The 13289-nt window shown below is 41.4% G+C and overlaps 1 protein-coding gene and 1 pseudogene across 2 annotated transcripts in view; one reads left to right on the top strand and one right to left on the bottom strand.

Annotated features, from left to right (window-relative positions):
* The window catches only part of ASIC2 (acid sensing ion channel subunit 2), a 1100666-nt gene that overhangs the window by 658883 nt on the left and 428494 nt on the right, over nt 1-13289 (top strand). The gene's annotated exons all lie outside the window — the stretch shown is intronic.
* Nucleotides 12005-12705, bottom strand: LOC112808246 (THAP domain-containing protein 2 pseudogene; annotated as a pseudogene).

Genomic DNA, 13289 nt, shown 5'->3' with positions numbered 1-13289 from the left:
ATTACACGCAATCAGCACTCCCCTGGATCCTGTGCATTCACACGCCAGGACTTGAACTCATGGGGCAGGCAGAAAGTGAGCAGGGATCACAGCTCATTCTGTAGTAATTCACCTGCAGACACCAAGGTGGAGAAGAAAATGGGCCTTTATCTCCTGAACCTGGAGACTGGCAACCTCCCCAACTAAGAAGTTCTGCCAGATTACAAATGACTTCAGCATTGCAGCCGGAATCCACACTGAGAATTCTAATCTTTCTCTGTAATTTGGCCAAGTGCCTAAAAGAGTCATTTTCTTGTTGTAGCCACAGAGGCTGGGAATTCCAGGCTCTGAGTTATAACTCAGGGTTACAATTATTAATAAACTCTCACCTAAAATTCAGTTTCATGTCAACCACTGAAATTACCCTTGCTGGTGTAATATGGTTTACCATGCTCAGGCTCTTGAAGGGAAAAGAAATAATTCATAAGATTCAGCCTCAAATGTTTGTCCTCTTCAGCAGGGACATCCATGGGAAGAAAAGTGGCCTTCAGACCATTCCTTGGCTGCTGACCAGCATGCCTATGACACAGGGGGGTTTGTTTTCTTAGAGTTCTCTTGTCCCATCTTTCTCTCTTCTGTAATAGAAATGGTCTCCTGCTCCCTCTTCAAATCAAGGAAAGTGCCTAAGAAAATGCTATATCACACACTTCTCATGAAAAGTACATAAGGTAGCATTCAGGCCACAAGAAGAATGGATCCAAATAGGGGATTTAGAAGGTCAACATAAGTGTTCTGTAAACATCAAAATAAACAGCATAGGTATGGTGCTGCATGGTTTGCAGCATACTTTCTCATATGGTTGTTTCATTTGAACAACAACCACTAGTGAGAAAGTCATCTGATTCCCATTTTCCAGTGGATTTGTGCCCAGACAGCTAATGCTTACTCTGGGTGTCACTGCTGATGTGTAGCATAGCCCAATCTTCACCTCCCATCTTCTGATTGTATGTGTGATGCTCTACCCACACTGTCATGCCTCAAGGAGGTTATCTACTACAGTTTTAATTTAAAATAGGAGTGGCAAAATTTTTTCTGTAAAGGGCCAGATAATAAATATGTTACACTTGTAGGTCATGCAGTCTCTCACAATTACCCAGTACTGTGCATGTAGTGCAAAAGCAGCCATAGACAATATGGAGACAATGGGTATGGCCAAGTACCAATAAAACTTTATTTACAAAAACGGATGACAAGCCACGTTTGGCTGCATGCTATAATCTGCCCACCCCCTGGTTTAAAAGTATCAGGACCAAATCTTTATTTGAAAGTTAGAGCTAAGGGTGAAGTCAGCAACTCCAGTCCGCTTAGCTGATGCTGACATGCAGGCCATTTCCATTTCCCAGTGACACAAAATTCCCTGCCACCCTACCTTCCTCATGGCATAGTCAGCACATTCCCATCCTACCCTAACACCTACCTACTCCCCAGAAGAATGGCGGTTCAAACCAGGGAGGACCCTGGGAGAAACACCAATGGAAACAGTGGCTATTAGGTTGGGCATAAAGGGTAGGAAAAGTAGGCTCTTAAGGGTTTTGAGTTCCATATTTTCCAATAGCCCATGAATTCAGTTCTTGCCTACCTGTGTCTCTGTCCCATTCACTCCTCATTCTTTCCATCACCTCCTGGTCTCTCTCCGCCTCTCAGTCTTTCCAGTACCCCAACTCACACCTTCCCTGGCATCATTTCTAGATGACTTAAAAAAAAAAAAAAAAGGCTTATACTCTGGCTTCCAAATGCCCAATAGCACCTTCAAAATAAGGAGAAGCTTAGCTGACAGGTCACACACCCAGCCTTTTAAAAGACTAAAGGAACTTCCGGCTGTAGAGGAGTGAAGAAGTCAACAAATCCTCTTTGCAAAAAAACAGCTATAAAAGGACAAAATTGTCAAAAACAACCATCTCCAGTCTCTGGAAATTGGCCAAAGGCAAATAACACATTTGAAAACCCTGGAACGCGGGGCGCCTGGGTGGTTTAGTCGTTAAGCATCTGCCGTCGGCTCAGGTCATGATCCCAGGGTCCTGGGATCGAGCCCCGCATTGGGCTCCCTGCTCAGCGGGGGAGCCTGCTTCTCCCTCTCCCACTCCCCCTGCTTGTGTTCCCTCTCTCGCTGTCTCTCTCTATCAAATAAATAAATAAATCTTAAAAAAAAAAGAAAGAAAGAAAACTCTGGACCTGTAGGTAGGAACAAAAGGAGTTTAGGGCATTCTTGCTGGCCATAAAAACTGGCAGCTTCACTGCCCGAGGGGGCCAACTTGATGCAGAGTGGAAGGCAAAGCCTGAGCCAGCTGCGAATGGGGAAACTGCAGCTCTCCTAGCCTCAGGTTGAGATCCCAGGTGAGGTGAACCACAGACCCAAGAACTAGCCAGAAGTTTAGCAGGGAGATGCTGGAAATGAGAGATGAGAGACTACAGGGGGCTTGATAAGCTCTCCATACATCCATGCCTGACCTGGCTGTTCAAACATCAGGGATCTGCAAGTGCTTGGTGAAAAGTAAAAACCATGGCAAAGTTGAAAATTGCATGACCTTTAAGTGCACTCCCCAGCCCACACATAGATCCACCTGCAGAAGGTGGTAGCCATATTGGCTAGAGGTGTTTGAGCACAAACTCTGCCCAATCATTGGATGACCACTAAGCTAGGTGGGGAAAAAAAGGCTGTAAGATGACAAGCTAACATATAAAAATAAATTTTTAAAAAACTGAGCAGAGACATAAGCAGCTGCACAGCACATGGCAAAAAATTCTGCAGATTAAGGCCAGGCAAATGGGCACAGATTACCAAAACTGAATCAAAAAGGAATGCAAAATGTGAATAGGCCTCTAACAAGTAAAGGAATTGAATTAATAATTAAAAATCGTTTACACACATAAAAAGCTCAGCCCCAGATGGCTTCACTGTTGAATTTTATCACATTTTTAAAGAGGAAATAATACCAATCCTCCCTAAACTCATTCAGGGAATAGAGGAGTGGAGAATACTTCCCAACTCATTAGATAACACTGGTATTACCCTAATACCAAAGACAAATAAAGGCATCACAAAAAAGAAGACCTACAGATCAATATTCTGTATAAACATAAATGCAAAATGTCTTAAATATTAACAAACTGAATTAATCAATATATTAAAAAGATTATACATCATGACCAAGTGGGATTTGTCCCAGAGATGCAAGATTGGTTTAACATATGAAAATCAATTTATTAATACATAATATTAGAAGAATAAAGAACAAAAACCACATAATCACAATAGGTGCAGAAAATGCATTTCACAAAATCTAATATCCATTCATGATAAAAAAATTTTTCAACAAAATAAGAATATAGGGAACTTCCTCACTAGATAAAAGATACCTATGAAAACCCTATAATTTACATTAATACTTAGCCATGAAAGACTAAATGTTTCCCACTGAAGATCAGGGAAAAAGCAAGGATATTAACTCTCATTACTCCTATTCAGTATTATACTGAAGGTTCTAGCCACTGTAATAAGGCAAGAAAAGGAAATTAACAGCACACAGACAGGAAAAGAAAAAGTAACACTTTTTATTCTATTAGAGTATGATCCTATATGTAGAAAAACCTACGAAATCTATAAAAAAAAACTACTAGAACTAATGAACAAATTTTGCAAAGCTGCAGGATACAAGATCAGTTTTTCAAAATGTTGCATATTTACATGCTAGCGATGAACAATCCAAAAATAAAACTAGGAAAATAATCTCATTCACAATGGTATTAAAAAAAGTAAAATACTTAAAAAATAAATTTAACAAAAGAAGTGCAAAACTTGATCACTGAGGGGCGCCTGGGTGGCTCAGTCATTAAGCATCTGCCTTTGGCTCAGGTCATGATCCCAGGGTCCTGGGATCAAGCCCCACATTGGGCTCTCTGCTCTGCAGGAAGCCTGCTTCTCCCTCTCCCACTCCCCCTGCTTGTGTTCTCTCTCTCGCTGTCTCTCTCTCTCTGTCAAATAAAAAAAAAATCTTAAAAAGAAAAAACTTGATCACTGAAAACATTGCTGAGAAAAATTTTTAAATATCTAAATAAATGGAGAGATAGTCCATGTTCATGGTTTGAAGGACTCAGTATTCTCTCCAAATTGATCTATAGATTCAACTCAAACCCAGGAAAGTTATCAAGGTTCTTTTTTTAGGAAATTGACAAGCTGGTTATAAAATTTATATAGAAATGCAAAAGATGTCAAATAAACAGAACTGTTTCATGAATGTACAAATTTGGACTACCTAATTTCAAAACTTAGTATACATTTACAGACATTAAGGAAGTATGGTACTGTGCCACACTAAGAATAGATATATAAGTCAATGGAACAGAAATAAAAGTCCTAAAATAAGTTCTTTCCTTGATGCTCAATTAATTTTTGACAAAGGTACCAACTCAGCTCAGTGGAGTAAGGAGGATATTAATAAACAAATTTATACCCTTACCTCATAAGATACACAAAAATTAGCTCAAAATTGAGGCACCTGGGTGGCTCAGTCAGTTAAGCGTCTGCCTTCGGCTCAGGTCATGATCCCAGAGTCCTGGGATCAAACCCCGCATCGGGCTCCCCGCTCAGCAGGTAGCCTGCTTCTCCCTCTCTCTCTGCCCCTGCATGTATTCCCTCTCTCACTGTGTTTCTCTCTGTCAAATAAATAAATAAAATCGTAAAAAAATAAAAAAATAAAAGACAAACGGTTCTTTTTTTTTAAATGGGCAGAAGAGGGTCTCCTAGCTGACTCATTCAGTGGAGCATTTGACTCTTGATTTTGGGGTTGTGAGTTCGAGCCTCATATTGAGTGTAGAGATTACTTTTAAAAAGACCTGGGAAGCCTAGGGGCTCAGTCGGTTAAGCGTCTGCCTTCGACCCAGGTCATGATCCCCCGGGTCCTGGGATCAAGCCCCGAGTGGGACTCCCTGCTCAACGAGAATTCTGCTTCTCCCTCTCCCTCTGCCCTTCCCCCCTCCCTCGTGCTCTTGCTCTCTCTCAAATAAATAAATAAAATCTTTAAAAGAAAAGAGTAAATGGGCAGAATATTTGGGTAGTTATAATACCAAAGAGACCAAAGAATGGTTAATAAACACATGAAAAGATATTGCATGTCATTAGTCATTAGGGAAATGCAAACTGAAATCACAATGAGATACCACTACATATCTACTAAAATATCTCTAATAAACCAACAATAGTTCATCTTGGTGAGTATGTGAAAAAACCAGAGGCCTCATTCATTCCAGGTGAAAGTATAAAGTAGAGCCAGACTTAAATTCTCTTGTGCTCCTCTGACTCTGGGCTCCTAGTTTTTCTCATAGGTCCTCTGTGTGATTTCATACAACCCATTTGTGAAATTCACCCTCTCCTTGCTTTCCACATGCCCAAAACCCCACTCACACAGAGTGTGATGAGTATAGAGTATACTTTATTCTAGACACCTTGTGGAGCGAAGGAAGAGGGAGTAATCTACACTAGAACACTTAGAACAACTGTACATAGAACTTTTGATGTTCTTAACATGCTCTTAAGCTATCTCAGGGAATATTCACAGGTCCTTCACCCTATATTGTTTCAACTCCATACCCTCTCTTCTTTCTTCTTCCCATCCTTCTTTCCACTCCTTCTTCAACCCCCCAAATATATATATATTTTTTTCTCTTCTTTTCCCATGAAGATCGGTTTATCTACCTTTTTTGAAGGCCTTGTCCATTTTCATGCCAAGTGGCTAATCATGGCATTGCCTCAAACCTTAGTATCAGCCAGGTTTCTAAATTGAAGTTATAAAAAAGAAGGAAGGAAGGAAGGAAGGAAGGAAGGAAGGAAGGAAGGAAGGAAAGGGAAAGGGAAAGGGAAAGGGAAAGGAAAGGCTCCTGATGATTTAAGCAGAGAAGACCTTTGTTGAAAGACTGGCTTGCTCAAAGAATTGCCAAGAAGACTGTAGAATAGAATCATCTTCAGAAAATTAGCCGGAATACAGGTAGGCTGTGCAGGATAGCCCACACTCTAGAACAAGGCCAGTGAAAACCCTGCTTCTGCCACCATTGAACCCAAGACACTGAAGTTCACACAAATGAGTCTGCCAACCCACCCATAGAAACAGGATGCCGCTGCACCCCTCCACTACTGCTTCCAGAATTCCCCACCATCATTGTTTCTTGGCCACAAAGTCTGGAGTGAGTGTTTCTGATTGGTCGGACCCAGGTCCTGTGCCTGCCTCCTAACCACAAAAGAGACTGGAAAGATGAGTCATTGGACTTTTCAGCTGTTAGGGTGAGAGACAGTCTCTTCTTCTCACCAAATTCCATACCATAGAGAAGTCTCCAAACATAGGAAGGGAATTCAGATGCTAAAGAACCCCAAAATAGCAAAAACAGCCTTTATGACTAATTTGAATAATGAGAAAATGTGCTCAACATAGTGATTCAGAAATTCTGAACACCCTGATTTTCTTTGCCTAAGTTCTATCTTACTGTGTGAAGATCCAAGCTAATGAAGACGAAAAGTTGGGGGTTTGGCCTGAGTAGGAAATGCAGGGCATTCCCTAATTCTTTGCATTGTTATGCACATCTTGGCCCTCCCAACCATGGGTCCCCTCTGTGTAACTATGCCTTGTTTGCCCAGGGGCTGGCACAATCCTTGAACAGCCCACACCTCCCTCCACACTGTGAAGCAATTACAGTTCTGTAAACAAATGCTTACCTTCTCCTGCCCAGCTGCTATTTAAAGGAGTCTTGAAGCCAAACTTACCTTTAAAGGGAAGAATCCTAATTGTGATGGAGATATATATTGTGGTGGAAATATCACAATTACCATGACATTTTGCATATTGTATATTAAGGTAGAATTCACCTAACAATATTGAGTCACCATTATAAATATACACTTCTCATGACATTTTCTGGGACTCTCCCAGAGAGCTCCTGGTTAGAATAAAGTAGAAATGTCAAATGCAGGGAGCCCTCGACTCGGGGCCAATTCTTATTTTATTATTCAGCTCATTCTTGGCTGCCTAATAAAAGCCCATAATTTACTCTCATGACTTCTACGTGCTCTTTGGAATAATCTCTTTAACTGTCTAAAAAGCAGGAGAATATTCACTTGGGAATTCATGTTAGACCCAATGCCCAGTGTCCTCCCAGGCAGAATTGGAATGTGGAGGTCTTAGTAACCAAGGGGGCCCCCATGGGTATGCTATCTTTTTCCTACATAGATATGTATATTAAAACATAAGCCTTTTTATTTTAAAATAAAACAAATAAAGAAAAACACAAAATAAATTTATAGCTTGAAAAAATATATTATCATAAGATCCTCATAACCACCATCTGGGTCAAAAAGTAGAACTTGGCCAGTGACCCCAGAAGTCGCTTCCATGTGCCCCTTTCCAGTCACAGTCTCTCCCCTTCCCTCCAAAGGAATTACATTCTGACTTCTACAGGAAACCATTCTTTATGTTTTCTCTATAGTTTTATCCCCCAAATGTGCATCTCTAGGGACCAGAATTTAGTCCTGCCTGTTTAAACACGTCGGCATGTGTTTTAAGGCACTACAGGATGCTCTCCATCCCTCTCTGTTTCTAACAACTTACACTGTCTGGGGTTTGCTGATTGCTCACTGGTCATGCAGCTCAACGTGCTCTGCTGTCCCCTGCATTTCCTGCAAATGGGCAACTGAGTCCAGAGGCCTGATCACATTCAGGCTTGATCCCTTTGGCCAGACCACAAGTGGTACATCAAGAGGTAACTGATGTCCTTTTTCCCTTTTATAATGCTTGTGGCCATTGATACTCAATGCCTAGAGTCAACCATTTGTTAGAGGTCACAAACAATGCTATTCTAATGTAATCACCTCTTTTCCATTTATTATTTGGAATACCTCTATCAAGAGATATTTTCCCTATAGCGTTCCCTTTAGGGAAAGCAGAATCAATACTTGCTTGATCCATTCTCTTTCTTTATCAGATTTCAAATAATGAACTGGTTCCCTATCATCTTCCCCAGCTGACCAATTATATATACATATAAACTTTATATTTTATAAATGTGTAAGTATGACTATGAACACAAGTATTTAAATATAAGTGATGGGTTTTAACCCATTGCTATTAACCTTACTGCAGTTCAGACAGACTCACCTTTGGTCAATGGGAGTTAACTTTAACTTGGCCTCCCAATCCTTTAACATGAATTTAGTGACCTTGGATAACCTCTTTGCCATCTAATATGAAAAATATTCCAGACATCTTGCATGTTTCCAGCCTCAAATCTGAAATCAAACATTTCTCGGGGCACCTGGGTGGCTCAGTTGGTTAAGCGTCTGCCTTCAGCTTGGATCATGATCCTGTGGTCCTGGGATTGAGCCCCACATCGGGTTCCCTGCTCAGCAGGAAGTCTGCTTCTCCCTCTCTCTCTACCCCTCCCCCCCACTCATGTGCTCTCTCTCTCTCTCTCTCTCTCCCTCTGCTCTCTTTCTCAAATGAATAAATAAAATCTTTTAAAAAAAAATGAAATCAGACACTTCTCAAGAAGCCCCGAATCCTTCTGGTGGGAAACAATATTTCAAGACCACCATCTGTGTCCTAGAGATGCTCATTGCTACTAGTTTGGTCATGGTTTCTAGGCTTTTTCAGTGGACAGAGCTAGAATATATACATACTACGGACACAGATCTTTCAACTCAAATTTAGAACTCCTGCCTTTTACCTAATCTCTTCCCTCTTGCATCTGTATCTCCTTTCTGCCAAACTGAGTCTCCTGGTTTCTTAAGGATGCAGGAGATAATAAGATTAGAATTCCCCATGATTAATCATTTGCTTTATCTCACATTATCCACTCAACCGTCTCAGAAAAACAATACAAATGCTATTACCACAAATATGATTACTGAAAATGATTGGAAAAAACATCTGCATATGGGGCATCTGGGTGGCTCAGTGGGTTAAGCATCTGCCTTCAGCTTAGGTCGTGATCTCAGAGTCCTGGGATGGAGCCCTGCATCTGGCTCCCCGCTCAGCGGGGAGTCTGCGTCTCCCTCTCCCTCTGCCCTTCCCCTCCTCCCCCAGCTCGTGCTCTCTCTCCAGCTCTCTCTCTTAAATAAATAAAAAAATTTTTTTAAATCTGCATATGCTCCCCTCATTGTCCCCTGAACTTGTGTAATTGTATTGTATCTATATTTTCCAAATCATATAGCCTTGCAAACTATGCTCTCTTGCGTTTTGGTCCTCATTCAGTCTTACTCTTATTTATTTATTTATTTATTTATTTACTTTTATTTATTTATTTGACAGAGAGAGAGGTAGCGAGAGCAGGAACACTAGCAGGGGGAGTGGGAAAGGGAGAAGCAGGCTTCCTGCCGAGCAGGGAGCCCGATGCGGGGCTCGATCCCAGGACCCTGGGACCATGACCTGAGCCGAAGGCAGATGCTTAACGACGGAGCCACCCAGGCGCCCCAGTCTTACTCTTATATTAGCTGTGCGGTAATGCTCATCCACAGTCCTTCAGACCAACATCTCTGGTTATCTGAAGCTTGTTATCTAGTAAATCCCTCGGGAAGAGCTCCTAGGAACACCATTCCTTGAGTTCTTACATGCTGATAGTAGTTACCTGTGCCCTTTGTACACGAAAGCCAGTTTTTCTGGATATAAAACTCCTGAATTATATTTGCTTTCCTAAGGTACCTTTAAAAACATTACTTCATTGTCTTCCAATATAAAACATATTGTCAGAAAGTCTGATAACCTCATTTTTCTTTCCCTTATAAGCCATTTCCTCTTTTTTTTTTTTTTGGCTACATGCCTAAGTAATTGTCTTCTGCTTTATCATTTTCTTCTTAAAGTACAGCAATTTTACCAAAACATCTTGCTTTGCATCATTCAAGCTCAATTTTTCAGGTACACTGTGTGCATGTGTTCTTTCAATATGTAGGTTCAGATCTTTCATTATTGTTGTTATTTCAGGAAAGTTTCCTGAAATCATAATTTCTAGTATTTGTTCTTTCCCCTGGCTTTGGTCTTGTTTTTCAGGGACCCCTATTGCTACATATAAGATAGTCCATGCCTCTTTCAGTATTTTCATTTTCTCTCACATTCCTTTTATCTTCTTTTTTTCCCCCACTTATTTTTAGTCTTAACAATTTTCTTCCTTTTTACTTTCTCTATCTGTAAGGCATTCTTTACTATGTCTGTTTATTCTCATGTTCCCTCTAGTTTGGGTCTTCATTTCTGAAATGACTTTTATCTTTTCTTCTAACATTTTCCTGATTTGTCATGTGACTTCTGAGGTTATGATTATTACGACTCTCACTTATGTGGATGATGATGTCATTTCCTTAATGTTTTTTTGGCTCATTTTGAAGTAATAAGTTGCAGATTTTTTTTATGAAAAGATTTTATTTATTTGACAGAGAGAGACACAGCGAGAGAGGGAACATAAGCAGGGGGAGTGGGAGAGGGAGAAGCAAGCTTCTTGCCTAGCAGGGAGCCCAATGCGGGGCTCGATCCCAGGACCCTGGGACCATGACCTGAGCCGAAGGCAGACGCTTAACCGACTGAGTCACCCAGGCGCCCCTAGGTTACAGTTTTTATTTGTTTTGTAGGTGTCTCTTTCTGGCATACTTTCGCCACCTATAAAAATGTTACTATGTTCCTTTTTCTCTTTGTTCTAATAATAATTTTGTGTGGCTTTCACCCTCAACATTTTTATAATGTTTTTTAAGTAAATGCAGTTTTCCTGAACTTTGTGAAGGAGGCCCTCGTTCAGGGTAGCTTTTCTAACTGCACAGGGCTCTCTCTTTGGTTGCTTTTGTGTTGTATTTAAAAATATGGCAGCTCACCTTCTGAGATTTCCTGGCTCTGTTCACCTGCCCCATTTTTATATGGACTTTCTCTTTCTTTTGATTCTATTACTCCTCTTCTACTCAGTTTTGGTCCCACACCCAGCAATTTCTCGTCAGTACGTGGATCCTGTTTTGGGGATCCCTGACTGGTCATTTCTCAACATACACAGGGTCTGAACTGCTCCATCCCTTCAGACATTGCCACAGACCCCTTGCATTCACCCACTAGTAGATTGGGCAGAACCTTCCAGTTTCTTTCTTTCTTTTTTTTTTTTAGTCATATTTTATGTTGGTTAACTCCTACTTAGCATCTTATTTAGAATGCAACATAACAATAAAAAATTATTTAAAAAAAAAAGAATGCAATATCCCAAAAGGTACAGGGGAAAAAAAAATTGTTTTCTAATAGAAATTAAACCCATTGTCAAAAACAGTTCTTTAAAAGTAGTTTTATTTTTTTTTAAGATTTTATTTATTTGTCAGAGAGAGAGAGAGAGAGCACAAGCAGGGAGAGCGGCAGGCAGAGGGAGAAGCAGGCTCCCCACTGAGCAGGGAGCCCCATGCAGGACTCCATCCCAGGACCATGCGATCATGATCTGAGCCAAAGGCAGACGCTTAACTGACTGAGCCACCCAGGCATCCCTAAAAGTAGTTTTAAAAGACAGAACCAGAGGGGCGCCTGGGTGGCTCAGTCATTGAGTGTCTGCCTTCAGCTCAGGTCATGATCCCAGGGTCCTGGGATCAAGCCCCACATCAGGCTCCCTGCTCGGCAGGAAGCCTGTTTCTCCCTCTCTTACTCCCCCTGCTTGTGTTCCCTGTCTCACTGTGTGTCTCTCTCTGTCAAATAAATAAATTAAATCTTTAAAAAAAAAAAAAGAACCACAAACACCTTGCAAGCATACAATTTCCTGGCAAAATCTTTAAGTCTATAATTCTCATGAAAAGCACTTTCATTCTTTTTCAAATAAAAATTTCATAGAAAGTTTCCATCCTTTTTTGTAATCAAGTCTTCATAAATTATACAGTCAATGTTACTTCAAGTAAAACTTTATCAAATATCCAACTTTGGCATAATTTCCTTAAATATTTTTACCTTTGAATGGGCATCAAGTCCTAAGCAAGCTAATCTTAAATGAAGGTACTCTTGGTCTGTTTTAGAGACTTGGAAACATTTTATCTTATTGATCTTGTTCAAGAATCTTGAAATTTTCCAAAGGAAGACTGCTTAAGGCAGCTGGTAAAATGTGTTCTGATGTGCACTTGGGTAATATGTTCTTTGCTTCCAGATTCTTCACCAGGCATGTGGCTTTGATCCAGCCTCCTGTTGTTCTGTGTTCTTTCCGTAAGCAAGTTTTCATTGTCTTGCTTAAGCTTGTTATTTCTTTTTCCAATTCAATTATCCTCTTTTTCTTTCTGGGGCCATAGGATTCTTAAAAGCCTAACATTGTTCAAGTAGTCCTTGCTGACTACTAATGTTTGATCTTAAACTAGATGGTCCTGTTGGAGTACAACTGTTGTTGTTCTTCAAAAGATTCCTTAACTTGAGTTTCATGGACTCTCAATGGGTACAAAAATCTAAACTGGTTGGAATGGCATCCATTTTAAGTCATCAAGTTTGTCCTGTTGAGTCAAAACAGGAGACTTCAAAGTGCTTTGAACAAAGAAAAGTGTCTTCCTGGCACAAAATTGTTGCACCTAAGCAGTTGAGCCCATGCTTTTCTTCCTCCAGGATCCAGAGGAAGCCTGCGGAGGCCGATGTTCACGTGCGTGTTGTGGGTAGTAACACAACCCACAGCTGCACAATTGGCCGGCCTTCCCCAGCCCCTCATTCAGTCCTGTCCTGAACCTGTTCTGAGGCCCTTGCTGCTAGGCTTCCTTCTGACAAAGGCTGGGCAAGCGAAGCAGGGGAAGGGCCACCGAGAGGAGTCCTGGAGGCCGGTGGGAAACACTGGTGTGTGTAAGGGGGTTAGGGGGGTGGTGCCAACCTTTCCTGTCTCTTTATTAATATGGCGGACTTGAGCCCTGCACAGCAGACAGTCCCGAAACTCCAGTGGGACACAAGCTGCCCCGTCCCGGCCCCCAAAAGGGAGTGGGACTACCGCGTCTCTTTGGCAGCCTTCCTTGGAGCAATTACAAAGGTGTCTCTTCCCTTCCCCCCATGACTATAAAACTCTCCCACGTGGGCAGAACTTCCGGTTTTTCAACTGCTGTTTTCAAATTGCTACCCCACCTCTCTGCGTCCCAGGGAGCATCTGTTGGCTATTTGGGTATGATTCTTTTCTCGGCTCCATCAAGTACCTGACCACGCCTTCTGCTGCCTCCCACGTAGATACTGAGACCACGCAGGGCATGGGGTTTAGTGATTTGTCCCCACTTACTTGTGCGTTTAGGGTTCATGGGAGTAGCTCATCAC

The sequence above is a fragment of the Callorhinus ursinus genome, unplaced genomic scaffold (genome assembly GCF_003265705.2).
Source record: "Callorhinus ursinus isolate GAN/ISIS: 27379988/994484 unplaced genomic scaffold, GSC_fseal_2.0 scaffold34, whole genome shotgun sequence".
NCBI classification, from domain to species: domain Eukaryota; kingdom Metazoa; phylum Chordata; class Mammalia; order Carnivora; family Otariidae; genus Callorhinus; species Callorhinus ursinus.
Note: the sequence above shows the minus strand (reverse complement) of the source record. Positions and strands in the feature narration are given on the sequence as shown.